This window comes from Peromyscus maniculatus, chromosome 5 (assembly GCF_049852395.1).
Source record: "Peromyscus maniculatus bairdii isolate BWxNUB_F1_BW_parent chromosome 5, HU_Pman_BW_mat_3.1, whole genome shotgun sequence".
Taxonomy (NCBI): domain Eukaryota; kingdom Metazoa; phylum Chordata; class Mammalia; order Rodentia; family Cricetidae; genus Peromyscus; species Peromyscus maniculatus.
Genome location: NC_134856.1, coordinates 133,223,764 through 133,243,703, shown reverse-complemented (window position 1 = coordinate 133,243,703; position 19,940 = coordinate 133,223,764). Strand labels below are relative to the sequence as shown.

Sequence of the window (19,940 nt, the reverse complement as noted above, 5' to 3'; positions counted from 1 at the left end):
TCTCCTGCAGGAAGCACAGGAGAGGCTCTGCCCCGCCCCTGCCCCGCCCCTGCCCCAGTCCCTCATGACCTCGGGACTCAGCCCTGTGCCCTCCATGTTGTCCTCCAAGGCAGAGTACTGCTTGTTCGGAGGGATCTGTGAGCACACATGGCCTCCCTGTGACAATCTGGGTTTGATGTCTGCTACATCCACGATTCTTTTTGAAGACGAGCCCCCTGGGAGTCTACATAGTTACTCAAAGGAAATGAAAGGCGTGAGCCAAAAATGAAAGGCATGAGCCAACAGGGAAAACTAACAGCAGAAAGAGAATGTTTACCCAAGCATTGTTCAACAAAGGTAACTGAACAAAGACTTTTTTGTTTGTTTGATTTTGAAACAGAGTTTCTCTGTGTAGCTTTGGAGCCTTTCCTGGAACTCACTCTGTAGCCCAGGCTGGCCTTGTACTCACAGAGATCCACCTGCCTCTGTCTCCCAAGTGCTGGGCTTAAAGGCATGCGTGGCCGCCACCACCACTACCGCCACCACCTGGCTCTTGAACAACGACTTTTAAACCACAGTTGTCTATCAGGGAAAAGAGGCAGGAATAGAAAGGCACTGGAGATCAGCTGACTGAGGTTCTATGTGGAGGGATAAAGACCACAAAATAAATGGCAGCTATTGTTCTGAGTGACAAAGAGGGCAGATGTTGAGTCTGTAAGGGATCCACAAGACGAGGCAATAGCTTGAGAAAAGGGGACAGAACTTAAAAAATCCTAAAAGTCAAAGAAGATCCAAGATAAGCAACACTGATATCCCACAAAATACAGCGTTAAAGAGCTAGAATGCATGCTTCAGTTAGAAGTACATTTTCAGAACAAAAGAGGCCTCATCTCTAGGGGTAAAAGGAACATCGTAGTCCCAAGACTAAAGGAAAAGTAAATGACCTGACCTCAGCTGAAAATAGGACCAACTCCTACTTCCGGGCATGCATCTCAGGGATTTGAATCAGTGTGTGGAAGGGACAACCGGGGTGCTTGCTGTTCGCTGAACTACTACCCACAATAGCATCAGTGTGTGGAAGGGACGGCGGGGTGCTTGCTGTTCGCTGAACTACTACCCACAATAGCTAAGAGGCAGAACAGCCTACGGGCCCACCAATGGATGAGTGGATAAAACAATACGGTAGGCATGGGCTGTAGAGTACTGTCTCGGTATGAAAAGGAAGTGAATTCTGCCATTTGTAACAACCAATACATAGAGCTTGAGGATATGAAATGAGTTGGGTATAGAGATACAATATGCATTATCACTTAGATGCTGTGGAACTCTTTCCTCAGAACTGAAACACTCCCTCCTGGAGGGACAGGCTCATAAAACTGAAGGGAAAGAAAGTTGGGGAAAGGAGACCTCTCTTGGGAGCTGCCGGCAAGCTGGGCAGGGGGTTCCAGAGATGCAGCCTTGGTGAGCTTTTTGGTGAAGTCGCTGCCTTTGAGCCCCTGTGCTCCTATTGGCCACCCCCATCTTTCTCCTGAAGTACCAATAAACCTGCTAATTCACCAGGCTAGACTTGGTCCAAATGATTACTTTGGGGTGAGCAGACATTTGCTCATGTCTCCCCAAGAAAGGTCAACGAAACAGCAGTGAAGTCGAGAACACTGAAACACAATCATGAGAAGAGAATGCTGGTTCCCAGTGGGTCGGGGTGTGGCCGGAAGGCAGGGAGTGGTGGTCTTGGGGTCTGAGTCCAGGAGTATGCTAATGAGCTTGATCTGGTCACTCCTGGCTGCTTAGACACAGCATAGCACCATGGGATTCTTGTTGACCAGACCTCAATCTCAGAAGACAGCGAGCAGTGTCTATACACAGCCCAGGAGAAGGTGGCCCAGCTGGGCTCAGGGCTGAGCAGAAGGGAATTTCAGAGTTTGGAATAAACTGTAGAGAAAGTCTCCTTCTTTACCAGAGGAAGAGGAGGGCAGATGAGGGCTGCCTATCTCCTAAACACCTGCTTCAAAGCCTTGGCGGTTCTTACAAACTCAGACACAGAGCCCACTGTAGCCAGCAGAAACCGTGTAAGGCTACCTATGCCTCCCAGCGTTGCTGGGGACCACTCCTTGGCACCAGCAAGTTCAGCCACAAGAACAGCTCCACCACAGGCCAGGGTTTTGTCACTTTCCCTAACGTACCAGTGGTGGGGTCCCAAGCCCTCCAGAATCTTCAGATCTCTAGGGGCTAGGCTCCGAAATCAGATTTTCTGAGCAGCTCTCACTTAAGGCCAGCAGGCAGCCTGGACAGAGAGTGCCTCATTCTGGCACTCTGGTCTCCATAAGGAGGCTGGGGCTCTGAACTGACTCCTGAAATCTAGGACAACCACACAGCTGCTGATTGGAGGGGAATTATCGAAGCAAAATATTCACATTTCCCCTGGGGGTCTAAGGAAGTCCTGTGGAAGGCCAGCATTCAGGGAAACAGTTGTGATGGTTCATCTTGACTGACAGCTTGATGGATTCAGAGTCACCATGGAAACAAAACTCTGGGCCCGTCTGTGAGGGATTCTCTAGATTAGGTTAAGGGGAGAGGACCCATCCTTATGGATGGCACCGTTCTATCGGCTGGGGTCTCAGACTGAATAAGGAGAAAGCAGACTGAGCACCAGCATTTGTTGCTCCCTGATTCGTCACTGAAGATGCAATGTGACCAGGGGCCTCAAGTTCCCAGCGCCACATCATCCCTGCTTTGATGGACTGGATCCTTAAATTGTGAGACAAAATACGCCCTTCTCTTCTTAAGTTGCCTTGTGTGTGTGTGGGGGGGGTAGTTTTGTCACAGCAGTGAGAAGAATAACCAATACACCCTTTCAGTTAAAATTCCTCCACCATGGATCCTCAGACACGGCTTTTGTTAAGAGGATCATTCTGGAAGAAGTCATGATGGTGCTAGGAGCTGTCAGTGGAGCCCAGCAAAGGCTGTGGTAACTGGGCCAGCCCAGGCTGCTGCATTTCCTGACAGCAGGCTGATTCACGGGAAGGAGGAAGTCTCCTAATCTGCAGGGCCCCTCAGAGCAACACCTCTTGTGGTGTTTTATCTTCTCCCAAATTACACAGCACAGGAATTCTAGAGGCAGGCTCCTCGGTCTCTTACCAGGCTCCAAGTGAGCAGGTGGAGGGGCTGGATCTTGAGGAGACTCACGGGGCCCAGTGTGAGGGGTCCCTAATCCCTGTGACAGCCCCAAGTCCCACTCACTTCTGTCCACCAAAAGAACTTAATGGTGTTCTGGCCTCGTGCTGGTCTCAGGGACCTTCCAGTTGCTCTCAGATCTCATGGTAGCAAATGGGCTCTGTCCCAGCAAATAATCTTACTTTTCTATATTCAAAAGAGCAGAATGGGGCAACTTGCTCACCATGGCCTTTACAGCTTGTCCCCACAAGGGACACGATCCCTCTTTGCACAATGTTGACGCTCTCTCTCTCTCTCTCTCTCTCTCTCTCTCTCTCTCTCTCTCTCTCTCTCTCTCTCTGTATGGACATGCATGTGGTATGTGTGGACTACCAGGGATTAAAAACCCAGGGCCTCATGCATTTTAGGCATGTGCTTTACCACTGAGCTTCAATCCTGACCTTGATTATTTTTTTTTAAAGCTGCAGAGAAATGAACAAATACCAAGGATCTTCTTAAAAACTCCAAATCCTCTTAAACAAACAAAAATTCAAGCTTTGTGAGTGTCCATCCCTAAACGGGCCCTTTATGTCATCACTGTGCCCTGTCCCAAGGGTCAGGGGGCATCAAAGAAGAGGGGGTGGAAAGAATGTGACAGCCACAGGGAGGGCAGGAGAGCTGGAACATGCCCTAGCGACTGCGTGCAAGAACTCACAGAGAAGTGTTACCTGCGGAGCCTGCACAGGACCAGGCCACTCAACCTTCCAGCACTGACTGGGGAGGGGGCAGTGAAGGTGTCCACCCCTAGCTGAGAAGTTACTGGCAGTTGATGGCTGCTGAGGGAGACATTTTTCCTTGGGGGTGTAGCTGCTGGCAGGTTGCTCATGTTCTAGTGCACAGCTCTGCATCCTTGTGGGAACTGGCAACCCTGACAGGTCTCATTGGCTTAGTAAAGACCCTGACCGGTCTCAGTGGCTTAGTAAAGGAAGAGGAGTAGGAGCTGAGGGGAGAAGGGGAAGGAGGAAGAGGAGATGAAGGTGGGAGGGGCTTGTTGAGAGTGGGAATATTGGGTGAATACAATCAAAATACACTATATAAGTATGTATGAAATTCTCAAGGAATAAATAAAAATACCATTTAAAAAACGATGATTTCAGGGACTGAGTCCTGCACAGACACTATCTGAGAAGGACTGGCTGACAGGCACCCCCCACCTCAGGCGGCACCCATCTCTGCAGCTGCTTGAGCCCTCGGCATTGTGTAGAACATGCCTGTTGTTTGGTTACTTTCCCATTGCTGCAGAGACACCACGACCAAGGCAACTTAGAAATGAAGACGGTTGGTGAGGCTTTCAGAGCTGGGAGGTTTGAAGTCTATGAACCCTGCGGTTGGGAACATGGCAGAAAGAAGGCAGGCACCGCACTGGAGCGGCAGCTGAGAGCTTGCGTTTTAATCCACAAGCAGAGGGGCTCATATGGTCCACTCAGTGGCATGCTACTTATGAGTCATAAGGAAAACTGAACGGGTCCCAGTGGTTGCCTTGCTCAAGTCTTACAAATAAGAACCCCGCTGCTAAGAATTGTAACAAATCCTCGCCTTCTCACCTTAAACAGAGGGGTTAGTTCAGTGACATGCCCTAGCGACTGCGTGCAAGAACTCACAGAGGGGTGTTACCTGCAGAGCCTGCACAGGACCAGGCCACTCAATTTTCCAGCACTGACTGGGGAGGGGGCAGTGAAGGTGTCCACCCCTAGCTGAGAAGTTACTGGCAGTTGATGGCTGCTGAGGGAGACATTTTTTCCCTGGGGGTGTAGCCCTCATAGCCCTCATAGCCACAGCTTCCTGAAGATTGACCCAGCCTCAGAGAGAGAATATTCAGACACCCACTCTGTCTCTGTCCTGAATATATGCACACTGCACTGTCCTTCGTGCCCTGGTTCCCTGACAGTACCATATATTTACACAGCATTCACTATGTGTTAGGTGTTAGAGGTAATCTAGAGATGGATAAGGTGTGTGTGAAGACGGGTGTGATGGTGGGAATGAAAATGTCCCCTGCTGGGGGATGTCTTTCTGTACCCTGTGAATATATGTTGTTCCCATTGGTTGATAAATAAGCTGCTTTGGCCTATGGCAAGGCAGCTTAGAGGTGGTGGGAAATCCAAGGAGAGAGACAGGAAAGAGAACAGTAGAGGCAGAAGAGACACCAGCCTGCTGCCCAAGGAGCAACATGCCAGCAGACTGGTAAAGTCACAGCCATGTGGCAAAATATAGGTTAATAGAAATGGGTTAATTTAAGATGATAGAGCTAGCTAGCAAGAAGCCTGACCTATTGGTCAACAGTTTGTAATTAATATAAGCCTTGGAGTGATTATTGTATGAGTGGCTGCAGGACCACAGGGCTCGGTGGGACTGGAGAAATTTCCGGCTACAGTCCCCCATAGGCTCATATGTTTGAATAGTTGGTCCCCAGTTGGTGGAAATATTTAGGAAGAATTGGGTGTTGTCTTGTTTTGTTGGAGGATGTGTGCTCACTGGGGGGTAGGCTTTGGGGTTTCCAGAATTCACTGTTTCCAGTTATTCCTCCCCCCACCTCTCTCTCTCTCTCTCTCTCTCTCTCTCTCTCTCTCTCTCTCTCTCTCTCTCTCTCTCTCTCTCTCTCTGTGTGTGTGTGTGTGTGTAGGGGAGGCTGCTGTGTTAACGTGGAGAGTCTTGCCCCTGGGTTCCCTATGATCTGGACTCAGATCTCTTTGAGAGGGTGACTTAGTTAGCTTTAACTGTCAGCCTGACATGGACTGGAGTCATGTGACAGGAGAACCTCAAGGACTGAGGAACTGCCCAGTTTAGACTGGCCTGTGAGCATGTCTGTGGAGAATGGTCTTGACTGTTAATTCAGGCAGGAGCCAGCCGACTGTGGGTGGTACCAGCCCTAGGCCGGTGGGCCTGGGTTACATAAGAGAGCCAGCTGAGCTGGAACCTGTGAGCGAAGTACAAGCAGCATTCTTCCAGGGTTTCTGTTTCAAGTTCTGACTTGAATTCCTGCCTTGATTTCCCCCAGCGAAGGGAGTAAGTATAAGCTGAAGTAAAGCCTTCTCTCCCTTAAGTTGTGTTCGGCCATGGTATTTGTTACAGCCGTAGAAGAGAAACTTAGCAACAGAGAGACTATTCCTACGATGGAAAAGTGGCAAGTGGTACTCATGGTACTAACCATGAGCAGCAGTTTTTGCACCCAGAGAAGGCTGGCAAAAACTCCTCCCACTTCCAGGCTACCCAAGTATCCTCTCAGCATGAGGGAGGGCTCAGGTCTAACTTAGGGTCCAATAGTCCTTTCACCCTGGGAATGCATATCTACACTGACACAGAGCCACCAGCTACAAGGCCCTTGCAATATGGATAATGTAGTCCTGAATTGTTTAAGTTTAGTTTAAATGTACATGGCTACATGCTGCATGTTGAATGCCATTAACAAGGAAGCTAGAGGGAAGCCTTCTTGGACCATCTGGAAAGCATGCATGCCCACCCTGAGACTAACATGGTAGGGAAGAGAGGCCATGATTGACACTGTATAAATATACCTCAAGGGACAGTTTGTGAGTTCTGTGTACTTCTCCCTCCAGAAATTTCTCTCATTAAGGCCAAAGTTGGAGGCTATAGATTTTCATTTGTATTAAAGGGGTAGTACATCTTGTTCCAAATATCTGCTTTGCTGTGTCCAAAGCATATCTGATAGGGAGATAGGTCGGTCAGTTGGTCAGTAGGTAGGTAGGTAGGTAGGTAGGTAGGTAGGTAGGTAGGTAGGTAGGAAGATAACTAGATAGCTAGATGGGTGGATGGATGGATGGATGGATAGATACACAGACACACAGACAGACAGATGAGTGCATAAGAGGGCTGAGATGGCTCAGTCAATAACCCACCTCCCAAAGCATGAGGACCAAGTTCAGTCTCAAAAATTCATGTAAAAATGCTGGACCTGGGGGCCCACACTTATAACCCCAGTGCTGGGGAGGGAGACAGAGACAGGAGGATTCCTCAGTCTCACTTGCCAGCCAGTAGCGCCTACTTGTTGAGCTCCAGGGCAGTGATTATAAAACAGGACCAGAGTGGAGAGGTGGCCCAGTGGTTAAGAGCACTTGCTGCTCTTTCAGAGAGCAGCAAGATAACATGATGAGATAACATGAGCCTATGTAACTGAAGATAATGGTGGAGTCAGGGTCCTGGATGCCTCTGTCAACTACGCTGCTCCAAGGGGCCCTAGGAAACCACCGTTCAGAGTTGGATGGCTGCTGATCAAAGCCACAGTCCCAAAGTTAGCATCAAAAGGTGTATGTGACAAGTCCTGGGGCTCTCTGTGGTCAGTACAGCAGTGCAGATAGACACATTTGGAGCCGAGGCGTTTGAGGAATGCCACCTTCACCCAGAAACCATAGCTGGAGCTCTCAACCATAATAAAGGCAGCTTGTGTCCTCATGAGAAAAAAGCCAGTTCTCAGAAGCAGGCATAGAATCAATGGTGTGATCTCAAAATACCGAATGGACTAAGAATAATATGAGAAAATAATCAGTTCCTAGCACCCATATCAGGTGGTTCATAGGCCCCTGAAATCCAAGTTATAGGAGATCTAACACCTTCTTCTGACTTCCACAGGCACCTGCATGCATGGGGTACACATACATGCACTCAGACACACATGCATATAAAATGAAGAAATCTTTTTTTTTTTAAGACAAGGTTTCTCTGTGTAGCCCTGGCTATCCTGGAATTCATTCTGTAGACCAGGCTGGCCTGGAACTCACAGAGATCCACCTGCCTCTGCCTCCTGAGTGCTGGGATTAAAGGCGTGTACCACCACTGCCACCCAGCAAAATACACTTTAACAAAATGAAAACAAAAACAAAAACAAGATGGCAGGCGTTTGAGGAATGACACCCAAGGTTGCCCTCTGGTTTCTACATACTTGAACATACCTGTATCACACATGTATAGACAACACACACACACTCAGCTTATTGATGATAAACACACTCATCCTTAATGTATTGAAAGTTTGCTTCAAAAATCTGGTGATACTGTTGGGCAAGAGCCACTCTGTATCCATGACCTTCCCACAATGCCTTGCGAAGTCATGTTGCTTGTAAAAAGACCCTTTCCTCAGTCTCCAGGTGATCAGCAGCTTTTTATTCTTTTGCAGAGGGTTCAGTCTCTGAGGCCAGCAGCTCAGTTTTGCGTAGCGCAGCTGTCAGACTGGACAGGGCCTCCAGGAGAAGGGGAGTTCAGCATCATTTTGCAGATGAGATAACATGAGCCTATGTAACTGAAGATAATGGTGGAGTCAGGGTCCTGGATGCCTCTGTCAACTACGCTGCTCCAAGGGGCCCTAGGAAACCACCGTTCAGAGTTGGATGGCTGCTGATCAAAGCCACAGTCCCAAAGTTAGCATCAAAAGGTGTATGTGACAAGTCCTGGGGCTCTCTGTGGTCAGTACAGCAGTGCAGATAGACACATTTGGAGCCGAGCAAGTGACCGCATACACAGTCAGCATACGGCTTACACAACAGCAGCCTTCAGGTCACCCTCTGCTGCAGCCTGAGACACCCAGATGTTAAGCCACAGTCACCCAGAAACCATAGCTGGAGCTCTCAACCATAATAAAAGCAGCTTGTGTCCTCATGAGAAAAAAGCCAGTTCTCAGAAGCAGGCATAGAATCAATGGTGTGATCTCAAAATACCGGATGGACTAAGAATAATGTGAGAAAATAATCACGAAGATGGAAACCGTTCCAGCGGACTTGTGTAGAAGTGGGTGCAGGTGGATGTACACTTTCTCTCCCTGAGTTATTTTATACATATTCATCTTTTGTGAGTGTGTCAGTCGGCTGAGAATAGACTGACATTCTCAAACACCTGAAAATTCCAAGACTGGCAGATTTTATGAATATAAACACTTGTGTACAGAATGAAACTGGTTGCGTCTCTACACACACACACACACACACACACACACACACACACACACACACATTTCTGGACCATCCAGTCTTCACAACTAACAATACACAACCCAGCACACTCACAAATTCCAATGCAGTTGAAACTCCTTAGCCCTCAAGAATGTGCTATTTATCCTGTAAACTGTTCTAAAAACAGAGACCTCCCCCTATTCCTCTCCTATGGCTCCAGGTAGAATGGGGAGGAGGCCACACCCCAGATCTCCACATCTCAAGATGGACCTGAGCATCAGGGGCGCAGACAACTTCCAGGTGGCAGTGCACAAACACCTTTGAAAATTGAGTCTGCATGACGTTGGGCAATTCTCAATCTCTGGAAGCTTTGGTCCTTATTTGTGGACAGAATTTGCCCAACTATTATGACAAATGTCATGCTTCAAAATTACTTTCCTTCCTGGTCCATTCACTACCCATCCTTCCAACAAAACCTTCCTTTGTTATAATTCCCCTAACTTGAAAAAGACACATTTCTGGCCATGTACGACTCTAAACTTAGAGAGTGACAGTGGCCGTTTCACCATGTCCTTCAGAAGAGTTCTGCTAGCTTCACCCTTCTTATGTTTGCCGTATTGGTTCAAAGACAATTTTCAAGAGGTGATGTTCACAGCTCACGACAGTCACCTCAGTGTGGTCATAAGAACTGAGGGGAAGGCCAGGTCTGGGCTTTCCAGAGAGAGCACCATTCCTCTCTCTCAGATAACAGAGCATCGGTGAGGGGTGAATACACGATTTAGAATGTGGATGTCTGACTGCTGCTTTGGAAGTGAAAACAATCTCTCACATAGCATGATTCAAAATACATTCAAATGGAAGAAACCATAGAAATTCTATTGAAAATAAGAAAATAAATAACCACAGAGATTAAAAAGCTTATGGGAAATGTGCCCACCAATTATGACAACAGATTATGGTAATACCATGTATCTACTTACTGACCTGAATGGTTTTAAGATCTATACAAAGGCCTCCAAAATTCAGAACTGAGTGCAGTGGGTACCAAGAAATATATTTAGTCAACAAACTCCATAAAGGCCTTCTTCTTTAACATATGTCCTGCCAGAGTGAAGAACCTCTGTCAGCCTGGAGCAAGACAGGAGATAGTTCCAGGGGGTTAAAAAGAAGAAGAAGAAAATGGAACTGAGAGATAACTTGGTGTATTTTTGAGTATGTGGAAACTTGTGCAAAAGAGGTTTCAGTTTTATGTCATAAAGTTGAGAAGAAAATTCTATTAAGTTCCGTGCCAACTAAGAAAATGTCAAAATCAAGTTCTGCCCTAGGAAGAGCAGAGAGGGTAAAGGAAGACCAAGACAGGGAATGGCAGGGCATTGCACAACGGACTCACCCATCTTTTGTTGCTATATCAAAATACCTGAAGCTCAGGACTTGGTAGAAGTTTACTGAGCTCACAATTTTGGACTTGCAAGACAGGGTGATCCCATCTGTTTTGCTGCTGGTACAGCACTCTGAGCCACAGAATAGCACAGCAGAAGGAACCTTGGCAGGGGTCATGAGTGAGGAAGAGAGCAAATGTAGAGACAGGAGCCAAAGGCGATCAGTAGCCAGGCTTGCTGTTCACTTGGGGTCCCTGAAGAAGTATGCAAATCTCCTCTGAGGACAATACCCCCATAGCCCACCCCCTCACCCTGGCTAGGACCCACTTTTTAAGGGTACAACTGCCTTTCAACGCCCACTCTGAGGACCCAAGCACACAGACCTTCGGGGACCCTAGGCAAACTATTCAAATCACAGAATACCCAAGGGGTCCTAGTGCCCGTAGCTGGCGAGGCTGCCAACCCTGATGGCTACACAGGAGCCCTGGGCAGGAAACACGGGGGAGGGGAGGACGGGGGCGGAGAGGACAGTGGAGATGCCATGGCCACGTGTGGACTCATGAATGGTAGTAGACAACATCAGTAAACAAGTGCTGAAAACCGTCAAACCCAAATCACAGAACGATTATCATTGGAGTCTACCCACTCCTCATTCTCAGATACACTGTCTGAAATGGAATCATACAATAAACTAGTCAGTGTGCCTTGCAAGAGTAAATGAGCAGTTTCCAGAATGAAAAGCTTGATTCCTGGAAGCAGGACTATGGGGCAGAAAGACAGGACGCTACGGCTGAAGGAGGAAATTTTTCAGTTAAATTAAAATGAAGTAAAAAGACAGAATTAACCTGGGTCACATTAAGACATTTCCATGGCAACACCACAGGAACTGTCAAGTGAATGACATATGAGGTTGATCTAGCTAGAGCAAAGGTCCATCAGTGTAGTTAAGCCTACAGACAAAGGCAGTCATGAGTTCCGTGGTTGGTATTTCAATATCTTTATAGATGTGCTGAATCTATGTAAGTTCACCAGTACTGAAATTATGGATTTCCCTAACTGTCCTGAGTCCTTCCCTCTCCATTCACAGCACCAGGTCTGCCACATGGGCGTCTGCTCTCCCTCTCCTAGCTGGCCTACTCCAGCAGGCTCAATCCTCCCCACACCTGTGTTGTCACCCAAGCCTGAAGGCTGTCCTAGGAGTGTGGGCCACACCACAGCTTCCCGAGTCAGGACTCTGTATGGAGGAGCAAGGGGTTCCTTTGTTTTTCCCTCATGACAGCTGCTCTCTCCCCATCCCAACCAGCCACTACAATATTCCTAATGCCTGCACGTCTTCTTCCCACCCTAAGTTCCCACAAAATGAAAGACAAAGAGGGGGCCACTTTGGATCTATTAAACTGATCACAACATAAATGAAATATGCTTTCTTTGCATAGCTTTGGTTTTAACCATATTTGATTATATTTGATATTTAAACTCATTCAGTCAATGAGTTTTAAAAGATATAAACAAAAAGTTACATAGTTCTATTTTTACTTTTTATTTTTGAGACAGGAAGGCTCTCATATAGCCCAGGCTGGACTCAAACTGGGTAAATACCCGAGGATGTCCTTGGACTTTTGATCTCTACTTCCCAAGTGTTAGGATTATGAGTATGTGCTACCACATATGGTTGATTTGGTATTGGGGACTTCTTCATGCTAGGCAACTATTGACTGAATTGCATCCCTAGCTACTTCCTGCTCCCCAGTACACCATTTTCTTGCTTTTCCTCTTCTTTTCTTTTTAAATAGTGTCTCCTTTAGTTTAGGCTAGTCTCAGTCTTAGTGTATAGCGAAGGATGACCTCGAACTCTTGATCCTCCTGCCTTTGACTTCCAAGTGTTATGATTACAGAAGTGTCCCACACCTGCCTACATAATTGTTTCTTTTCTAAAGGTTTATTTCATTTTATGTGCAGTTGTATGTGTGAGTGTACATTTGTACATAATCATGCAGTGCCTGTGGAAGCCAGAAGGGGGAGTTGGAGCTTCCAGGTAGTGGAGTTAACGCATGGTTGTGATCCTCAGACTGGGTGCTGGGAAGAGAACCCCAGTCCTCTGCAAGAACAGTTAAGTGTTCTTAGCTGATGAACCCCCTCTCTTTCTCCCATAATTGATTCTTAAAAGAGTAAAAAAAAAAAAAACCCAAAAAAACTAAAAACAAAACAAAACAAAAAACCCTCAAAATGATCGAAGCCAACATTTTTGTCAAAGTTATAATCAAATGAAAAATTGCCCTGAAAATATATCAAAATTCATGAATCTTCATAAATCCAGTCAGCCTAGCTATTATTTTAGCCTTTATGCAGCATTCCCATAGGAAAACCTATTTTGCCTAGTGTTCAAATGCAAGGTTGAAGACTATGTTGATACCAAGCCAACTAAGGTAAGCAATCAAACTACATCTTCGTCAAGACTGTCTTCTGACATAAAGGCACCACCCAGTTGTCACAACACCAATCCAGGAACAGAGAAAACGGCTAAAAGCTGCAAACGAGGGTAGAAGAGGCCAGCTGGGGTAGTTGGAAACAGGTCCTTACAGCGAAAGCTGAGAGGTTGCACATTGGCTTGGGCTAAGAGAACAGAAACAGTAACAAAGGCTCCACAGCCTTGGTGAGAACCGGAAGCTTGTCTTCCCAGGACTGCAGCTGTGAGGAATGAGCACGCCCCTTCCTGGAGGGACTTTTGTTCTCTCCTGAAGTCACAGTAATGATGGGAATATGTCTCTTTGAAACTTTATTTCTAAAGGATGAAACCGCCTGCTGTTACTTGGATGTCATGGGATTTAACTAAAATGCATGGACATTTGGTGGGCCCTTGGTATTTCCCGCACCTCGACAATGGGGAACTGCCCACTCGCTAACTGGAAGGGGTGAGCTGTGCCTCAGTAAATGCACTTGACTTTCAAAAGCACACTATAGTTAAAGGAGTCAAAACAGACCCTGTCCTTGAGCCCCGGCTGTGAAAAACAGGGCTTGTTTTTCTTTTCTCGCTCTAAGTTTTAAGGAACCTCATTGAATGACACCACCTGGTCTAAACCGACACAAGCTATTTATAGTTGGTATCTATTCCCCTCGGAATACAGGCACTACGGAGCGTGAAGAGATGGTGGTGGCTGGGATAACAACACACTGCCCAATAGTGCCAGAGTGATCACAAGCAACAGGGTTCCTGTATACGAATACCCTTCTGAATTCTAAATGTAAACCTTAAATTTTGAAAACTCCTAAATCCCAAACACGCATTGAGCCACGAGGGACAGTTTGCTGGGTAAGTTCTACTAAGAGTTCTTTGCTTAAAAATCAAAATCAAACCAGAGAGATCGTACCTACATGTTGAATATTAAATATGGCCTTAAAAGGACCAAAGAACCATTTCATGCCAACCTAGCAATAAAATAATATTTTCTGTCAATTTCATCTCTCGAGGATGAAATATATTCCCCATTCTTTATCCTAAGTTAAAACATAAAAAAATGTTTTAAAGACTTTTTAAAATTAATCTGGCATATTTGAATAAGCATTTCAAATACAGAATACAAATCAATTTTTGTTTTACTGAAAACTTTCCCTGAATATATTAAAACAAAATTATTGATTTGGATAGAACAAAATGACTTGGTGAAATAGTTTCAAGTGACAAAATTTATCACTTAAAACACCTGATATCTTGTATTTAAATATTTTTTACTCAAATATAAATATATCCACACAGTATTTTAACTGCCATCGTGGAGAGAGAAAACACATTATTGTGTTTAATGACATCCGATTTAAACTCTGTGTAAAGACTGAGAGTTTGTCATGAATAAATCAAAAGCCTGATCCCAGTATTCCAGGAATGCCCCGCATCACTCGCATGGTGTACTTTTAACGTTAAAATTCAGAGGCGTCCACCCGTCCATCTCTTTTTATATCACATGCTAAAATGGAGAGAGAGAGAGAGAGAGAGAGAGAGAGAGAGAGAGAGAGAGAGAGAGAGAGAGAGAGAGAGAAGACGCCAAGGGGAAAAAATACCCCCAATCGAGAATTTTGCTTAACTTTGAACACAATATTGGTCAGCCAGGAAAACCTAAAAAGTCGTTCCAAGAAAACGGGAACCTGACCTTCCCAATTCTTTCTACTCCACAGACTTTCAGGGAAGTGAGTCTCTTTTCAATGGCTTTTAGGTGAGGTTAAGTTTTGAGAGCCTTAGTGACATACAGTCAAATGCACACCTTAATGCCTAAACAAACTTCAAGGCTTTGGAGAGAAGACTTCACAAAGGAAGTCCGCCAAATAGAGCGAGCCTCCTGGTTTGGGCAGGGGTTCAGAGTTTGGTGAGACTGATCTTTCCCTCACCTACCGCATTTCAGAGGCTCTGGGACTCTGCATCGCTTCGGGGGCGCGCACAGTGGCAGTGCCGGGGTTCGCCGAACCGCCAGATGAGGTGCGCAGCCGAGGGGCGGAGCTCCCGGCTCGGCCCCGCTGCCGGCCGCGCTCCCTGCGCCCCGGGCGCGCGCTTGTGCTCGCCGGAGTCCGGTCCCGCGCGCGGGGGGCCAGGTGGGTCAGCGCTCTGCAGCCGCCGCTGGTGCGAAGCCGCGGTCCAGCCTGGAGTAGCCAAGGTCTGTCGCCTAGGGGAGGCCGAGGCCGCCACCTACCTGGGCAGGTGGCCAAGTCCTCCAACCCCTTCTCCTCCTCCCACCTCGTGTTTCTCCGCAGCCTTCTCCTCCTGTTTGGTTCTCACGGGTCCCCGGTTCCACCCGCCGCCCGACTCGCCGCTTCCTCCTCCGGGGAACTTCCTCATAGTGTCTGGGCAGCGCCCGCGCTTCTTCCGTGGCCCGGAACCTGAGCACCCCGCCCAGAATCCAGCATAGTTGGGCAGCTCCCGGAATGGATTCCGGGCTAGGAAGTACCCCAAGATTCAGGGTAGTAACACCCCGAACCCGAGCTAGAACGGGACAGCACGTTGAACCGAGCCTGAGACAATTAAGACCCTGAATCTGGACGGGATAGAACCCTAAACCGGGCAGTACCTTGAACTTAGTCAAGTAGCACCGGTACCTGAACCTGAGTCCCAGATCCCCAAGCCAAGCTCAACTGATTATCACCCTGAACCTGAGCTGAGTAGAGCAGCAGCGTGGTCAGCACCCCTGAACCTGGGTGGGGCAACATCACAAACTTGCTGGAGCCAGGCAGCACCTCTATATAACTGGCCCTTAGTCTGCTGGCAGGACATACCCATTCTCCAGATCTGGAAGTCCCAGGGACCAAGGCCGCAACCCCAAGCTCCCCCAGACCCCTTTTCCCTCCACCACAGCCCGACTTGTCAAGCCCAAGGCTGAGACTGCTTACTATACGGTGTGTTTAAGGTCAATAGACCAAGATGCTTCTGTCACCACCATAGCCAGGCAACATGAGTGATCGGAAAGGTGGCCCCAGAGGCTTTTGCCTGTAAAAAAAGCTGTTTCTGAGGGTATTACCTGTTGCCCACAGTCTATTTCTTGAATCCTGTCCTGCAGTTCTTGACCTGTTTTTGGTTTTGTTTTCTCTTAGTCTGTTACCGTTGTCAGAATCAAAATGGTCACTGTCAAACTCTAACCAATAATAAATAAATACTATGAGTATTTAGATATAGTCAATAGATAAACACAATGAGATTCTGGATGCTGTTTGTGGTGAATTTTAAAGATCAGTGTCCTGTCAAAACACAGGAACAGGGACGGAGAGGTGGCTAAGAGGTAACATACTTGCCATGAAATCAGAATGACCTGAGTTTGATTCCCAGTACTGTAGTGGGTAGCCAGTTCAGTGGTGTTCTCTGGAACTCTGCTCAGTCCACCTCCACCATTCAGGGTCCCGGAACTGAGAGAGCGCTCGCCCATCCAGATCTTGGGTATTGCTCCTGGCTGCACCAATTTGATCCCGAGAGAATGTTAGGCTTCTAAGACATTTCCATTTGGAAGTTTGTCTTCTTGGCACAAAATGGCCTACTGGGCAAAGAACTGCCTTTGCCTTGACAGCTGAGAGTACGAATGGAATGCTGTCCTTTCTGGACAAGCGGGACATAAGGAAAGCGACCACTGTAGATGGTTTTTCAGAATTCCTGCTTCTGAAAATGGTCTGTCAGATACTCTAGACCTGTAGCCAATTTGAATGCACCAACAATGCTGAGAAACATTAGGTGACTGTCCAGGCTGCCAGCTATCTTGGTCTACTCTCGCAAGATTCCCGAAATCCATCTACCATTTCTCAGGTACCATTATGTTCCTTCTCAGGTCTTTGATGGGATTGAAGACTAGCAGTTATAGTTACAACTTAGTATATATAATATCTTAGATAGAACATATTAAGTAGTAGATTCAGGTTCTTTAGGATAGGACACCTTTTGGAATGATCTTTATAACATGCCATTTACCTGTGCTCTATACTTCTCTGGATTTTAGTGTGTGTTTCTTGCTTGATATTGTTTGCATTGGTTGTAGTTCCATCTTATCTAGGTCATTATTCCTCATTATTCCTGGACAATATTTGATAACCATTCCTTTGTATATAGTCTTGTATTAGTTTAGAACCTTCTTATTTAGACAAAAAGGGGGAGATGTAGTGGGGTAGCATTCCAGCTTGGATCTGGAAGTTCCAACCCCCACTGAGACTCTGGCAACTGTCACACCTACGAGGTGGGGCCAGGGGAGGCGTCTGGAGACCCGAGATCGGGATGGGCAAGCGCTCTCTCGGTTCCGGGACCCTGAATGGTGGAGGTGGACCTAGCAGAGCTCCAGAGAACACCGCTGGACTGCGATACACCTTCCCCAGACCCCGCGACCTACCTATTCCTTAATTTGTAAGTTACCCACTAAATAAATCTTCCTTTTAACTATGTGGAGGGGCCTTAATAATTTCACCAATACAGTATCCCTGTGAAAACTGGGGTAGAGAGGCAGGTAAATAGTAAACACAATGGGAAGATGGTAAAAGACAGTACCTAAGACACATGGGAATAATGCCAAGGATTATCACAAAACATTGTCAAAAGCAACCTTGTACAAAGGCTACCACAACCTTACACAGAAAACCTTTCTGCAAGAACATGGGTCCAGCTAGTTCCCATGTTTCTTTGAACCGACACTGCCCTTATTAGTGCTCTTTGCAAACAAGAGAAGATTGTTTGTACATAGCACTGGGGCCTGACACACTCATTGTGCCATTAAAAGCCACCCCCCCCCCATGACTATACTCCTAGTGTTCTGGTGTGCATATTCCCAATTCAGCACTCTGAGACTACCAAACAAGTTCATTGTTTCTGTAAAATCTGTGTGACCTTTGTTTTTTAGTTTAATTTTAACTTGTTTTTAACTGATTAGTGTCCATGTATGTGCATGTGTTCTTATGTGCAAGTGTGTGCAGTATGCACACATGTGTGTAGATGTGTACATGTATGCACACAAAAACATGCTGAGGCCAGAGGCTGACACCAGATTAATTCCTCAATCCCTCTCCACCTGACTTCTTGAGACAGGGTTTTTCCCCGAACCTGGATCCAGTTCATCTATTTTGTTACACTAGTTGTATTGTGTATTTTACTACACAGGCAGCAAGCCTATGTCTTCGCCCGTCTCTGCCTCCTACCTGCCCCCTCTCACCCTGGTTTTCACATGGGTGCTGGGCATCACATTCAGGTCCGAGTGCTAGTATGGCAAGCACTTTACCTACTAACTCATCTCTCCATGCCCATTTGAGTCTTTCCATAGGACGCTGCTCTTTAAAATTCCCCACAAACAGCATCGAGAGTCTCTTGGCAGCCCTAATTATTTAATTGCCTATGTTAAAAGCTGTGCCCTAAGCCCAAGCAGAGTCATCCAGGCAACATATCAGATTGTGATCACCACCGAAGAAAATGAAGGGGTGCAGGCTGTTTACACTCACCGGGAGCCCCTCTGTTGTCACCCCCTAAAATGTTCCTGGGCTTCTGTTTCTATTCATTTTTTGCCTTTAAACATTTTAACCTGAGTGGAGGATTTTTATTGTTCTTCATCATTTATTATGGTTAATTATTTGTCAATCATTAGACTTAATTTTGTTTCAGTGAAACAGCAAAATAGCCATTGTTCTCTTAAAGGAGGCTGCAGAGTCCATAGGGGTTTTCAAGGGTGTGGATTTTTAATGACAGTTCTCTAGGGAGAGATGGACAAACATCTACTCACCCCAGATAGGGACTCAATAACAGACCAAAGTAGCCAAACCATTAAAGTTCAGTTTGGCGAACCAGTTGTTTATTGGGGTTACTTTTAGGAATAGGGGTTAGGTGCTACTTACAGGAGCAGGAATGACTCAAGGGCAGGTGCATAATGGAGAGCCCAGCCCAGCCAGCGAGAACTCTGCAGTCTCTCTTCCAGGCAGCTTGTCTGGTCTGCAGGTGTCTCTCACACACAGTCCTTGTCACTTACATAACCTTGTGGGAGGGGAAGGGGCCTAGCGTTTCTGGTCAGTTTGAGGAACTTCCTGAGGCTTCTGAATTTACTTCCTGAGTCTTCGTGAGCTTCCCTTTAGGACATCCTGAGTCTTGATTAACTTCCCTCCAAGATGGGATGTTTTAACTCAGAGGAAACTGCTACACAGCAGTAAGAAAGTGGGACATGGGGCTTGGATCAGTGTGTGCTGAATAAACGCAACCTTTTTCAATGGGCTGTGTCTCTCTAGAGTTTCACTGAGTGGAGACAAGGTGACATCATGGTCCTCCCTACCTCTGAGTCATCTTCAGTGTTAATTGCCACTGAAGTTAAACACACAAATACCTAGACAAATGGAATTCTTACCAGTCAACATGTTCCCCAGTGTTTCTTCTCTTCACATGTCGTGGTCTTCTGAAGACTGCCCCGTAGGCTTCCCCCTGACACACCGGTATCCTTGTTGTGACAGTATGCCAGCCCCGAAAGCCCTCTGCTAATCTCTGCACCTGGGACTTCCCAGCACAGCAACTTTCAAAAAATCTGTTTCTTGACTACAGGCTCTTTAATAAGACTTTAAAAATAGCATGTGCAGTATAGCTGTTTTCAATGTTAATTCTGACTCATGAAGTCTTTCCATATCTGGCTATTTTGTCTGTATTTCTGCTGTTTTTTGCTCATGGTGGCTCACTTCCTTGTGCTCTCAGTGACATTTGACTGTGAGCCACTCAGCCCTGAAAAATTATTTGTGGAATTGCGTGAATCCAGGAAGAAGGCATTTTTGTTCAATAAGAAAGTGCTTTTGTCTCTGAAAGAAACCTGGGTTGTAACTAGTCCTTGAACATTTTGAAGATACATGTTCAGCAGGTGTTAAGAATGTGGACTGTAAATCTGAGTACAATTTCCTTTAATTTATGGGTACAGTGTCTCTGAGAGTGATTTATTCATTTATTTTTTCTTTTTTGAGGCAGGATTTCTCTGTGTTTCCCTGGCTATCCTGGAAC

The 19,940-nt window shown here is 46.5% G+C and overlaps 1 protein-coding gene across 2 annotated transcripts in view; it reads right to left on the bottom strand.

Moving 5' to 3' along the window:
• Window positions 1–15,030, bottom strand: part of Syk (spleen associated tyrosine kinase) — a 78,906-nt gene extending 63,876 nt beyond the window's left edge. The window contains exon 1 of one of the 2 annotated variants that reach the window (XM_015995760.3): window positions 14,856–15,030. The gene's annotated coding sequence lies outside the window, so the exon portion shown is untranslated. The remainder of the gene's footprint in view (window positions 1–14,855) is intronic. The other variant, XM_076573339.1, reaches the window with a different exon arrangement.
• Between the last annotated feature and the right edge of the window lie 4,910 nt (window positions 15,031–19,940).